The sequence below is a fragment of the Rosa rugosa genome, chromosome 2, assembly GCF_958449725.1.
Source record: "Rosa rugosa chromosome 2, drRosRugo1.1, whole genome shotgun sequence".
NCBI classification, from domain to species: domain Eukaryota; kingdom Viridiplantae; phylum Streptophyta; class Magnoliopsida; order Rosales; family Rosaceae; genus Rosa; species Rosa rugosa.
Window position 1 is genome coordinate 65,888,134 of NC_084821.1, and position 3,267 is coordinate 65,891,400.

General features: G+C 34.5%; 1 long non-coding RNA gene across 2 annotated transcripts; it reads left to right on the forward strand.

The window, feature by feature from the left end:
- Positions 1–613: 613 nt before the first annotated feature.
- LOC133729415 (uncharacterized) lies at positions 614–3,058 on the forward strand. Of its 2 annotated transcripts, XR_009856369.1 has the most exons (5): positions 614–876; positions 1,083–1,127; positions 1,219–1,874; positions 2,339–2,473; positions 2,629–3,058. It is a non-coding gene; the product is annotated as an uncharacterized LOC133729415 (long non-coding RNA). The 2 variants fall into 2 exon arrangements; XR_009856368.1 differs by having other exon boundaries at positions 617–876; positions 1,219–2,473.
- Positions 3,059–3,267: the final 209 nt, after the last annotated feature.

Sequence of the window (3,267 nt, forward strand, 5' to 3'; positions counted from 1 at the left end):
AGTTTTATTAGGGGGCAATAGACGTTTTGAATTGATGTAATCTTCTTGTTTTTTTCTTTAATCAAAATTTTATTTGTCTAAATTTAGGGAGATTAGTTCCAATTTCGGCAACTGAAAGTTCTATTAGGGGGCAATAGAGGTTTAATGCCCCTTTATTGGGGGGCAATAGATGTCTATTGGGGGGTAATAGACGTCTATTAGTATAAGTCTATTGGAGGCAATAAACATTTATGGCGGTCGGTGACCGGATTCAAGCGAAAGTTTGCCCGAATCCAACGGTCGGTGACCAGAATCCGGTGGCCGGTGACGGGGCTCCTGCGAAGTCTCCTATGGTTTCTCTCTCTTCTATTTTCTCTCTCTTTCTCTAAGTAACAAAGGGGTGAGGGTAAAATAGTCTCAAAAATAAAAAATAAAAAAATTAATGGGGTATTAGGGAAGATTTCCTTAGAGTGTTTTGGATAATGGGGAATTAAAAAAACTTAATAGGGTAAGTGGGAAAAAAATCTCTAAAAATTGGGTAAATAGACAAAAACCCTATATCTCTACTATTAGAAATGGAAGCGTTTGATTTGGTGTCAAAAGCTTCACCAAAATTTAAACTGTCGAAAATGCCCATACCAGAGACAAAATAGATTGAAGGAAATAATATGTACGAGGGTTAACATGGTAATCTAAAAAAAAATAAAAGCAAATTAAAAATTAGAAAAAGATGTGAAAACATGGGAGAGCAGAAAATGGAGCGGAGTAGGAGACGGATTTCACGCCTTCACCCACGTTCAATTTTAACCGCCCATAGCGGTTTCGTACAAAGAGCGAGTGGAGGCCGCTGATGAAAACAGAAGAGCAATTGAGAAATTGAACAAGGACACAGACCGGGTAGGTTTCTGCAAATTAAATTGAACTCTATACTTTTGTAATTTATTTTTCCAATTTGATCTCAATTTCTGAACAAATTCTCACCCATTTTAGCTAATTCTTGCCCTTACGTCACTGTTTGGTTGAGTTTTTACTTTATACTGTTTGGTTTAGCATGAGATTGATTTGTTTGGATTAAATTTGATTTTCTTCGTCTATGTTTGCAGGGGTCATGACCGAAACAGAAACAGAAAGACTTGAAATATACAAAGGTAAGGCATGCTTATGCAGTTGTGCAGATTGCAGATTAAAGTTTGATTCCTGCAATTGAAGGTTTAATTTTTTTTTTTTCATGTCTTGAAGATAAGGGGTTCAAACTTCAAACCAGGTGAGTCTTCTCTGGCCCATATGTTTGGTTTAGTTTGGTTTCTTAGATAAGTTACCGGAATTGATGTTGAGAGAATGGGTTTGAGCAATAGTACAATGGCCAGCAGTGGCTTAGTGAGTTCTCATGTTTGATATTTTGATCATTAATTCATTATTTATTTTCCTGCTTTATAATCTTCTTCTATAAACTTTGTTTCCTTTTACCAGGATTGTTGTTTCGTTTTGGATCAGATTCTTTTCGTTTAAACTTCTCTATAGTGCTTAATTTTCTTGGTATGGTTGCCTTTACCTCATCTCTTGGTGCATTGACAATGTGGGAGGTAACTGCTCCTTTAAATTTCTATTTCAATTTCAATTGTCCCATACGGTTTATACAAAAGGAGGAAACCAGATAACTAGCCCAGAGTAAGGAATAAGTCTCTCTTGAAAACTTTGCACTATTCTGTGAGTAATTTGATTTCAGGTGTGTTTTAGTTTCTTTCTTTTGTTCTCCTTTCAACTGAATATGTTCTCCATTACACCAATTTTTTTTTTTTTTTTTTTGTGTCAGTACTGTGGGTTATGCAGATATAGTACGTTGTTGCTATGTCAGGTGCTCCTTTTCCTTACCTTCTGTTTTGCTAACCAGAAAGGTGTGAATAAGCAAACATCAGTTTTGTTATGTCTATGGAAAATATAAGTTTAGGGAAATTCTCTTCAGTTCACAGTATTTTATTTTTGTTTTTGTTTCTTTCTTTCTATCCAAAATCTTTTTCCAAGTATGTAGAATTTGCTGGTGAAATTTGATATCGATGAAAAGGAAAATTTTCATGTATGTGGACATGGTCAACAAAGAATTTCAGTTTTAATCTTTTGTGTTGCACTTTTAATTGTGATAAAAAGGAAAAACGATCATGAAATCTTTTTTAAAGAATTTGTTTGGATATCAATTCAAATATGAATCCAGTTGTCCTAGGAACTTGAATCAACTGAAGCATAAGGTTCATTGAGTTTGGTTTCATAGGTTATTTATTCTTTCTCTATGATTAGTTTATTCAATGCATATTTCTTTTGCTTGACTAATTTTTTTTTACTATTTTGCTGGTTAACAAATCAGAAAAGATAGAAGAATGTGTGAGAACCCCTAAGTAGGGTACTGCAATATGAGTACTTTACACATGTTTAGGAGTGGTTTAATTTCAACTGCTTTTAGAAGAGCAAATGGTGACCGAAGGGAAAACGAAGAGACCAGGTAGCTTATGCATATTAAATTTGATTTATGCAGTTATTTTTTTCCATTAATCCCTATGTTTGAACAACTCTCTTAAACCAATTTTGAGGTCGGAAACCTTTTTTTTTTTTTTTTTTTTTCAATTTCGGTCATTTTATGGTGTATCTGATGTGCAGTTTATGTTGTTTGATCACTTTGATCAAATATCACTCCTCCTTTATGGTTATGTTCTTGACGATTGTGAATTCCTTTTCACACTAAAAATTGGACCCGCAAAGGAAGGTGAAATATTGTACCGTGGGTGAAAGGGCAACAGCCAATGGTGCAGTAGTCAGTGAGTGAAAAAACACGAAGTTGAAAGTAAGATCTCGGGAGGATCAAGTATGTGAAAAGTTGAGGCCTGGCCTTGATTTTTGGTAGTTTAATAAACTAAAAGTGCTTGAGTCTTTGAGATGTTACAATTGAACTGTGAAAGATATTATCGAATTGTCTCTACTTGATAGATTAGACAATACAGAAATGGACTTATGTTCTTTTCAGCACGTTTTATGTGTATTCTGTTAACTGATGGCATTTGATATGTTCATTGAAATTCTTCTGTCATAATGGGTAAGGCTGATGTCCTCCTCTTCTATTATACTTTGTTTCCTTTATATATTAAAAAAGAAACTGGACGAATAGTTGCCGGGTTTTATTGGAGTGTGTGGATGCTTTCTATCTCTCTATACTTTCACCAAGGCGAGAATATCAATAAAGTCAATACTACTCGAGAGAAATATTAGCCACAGAACAATAATGAACAACAATGCTAAACG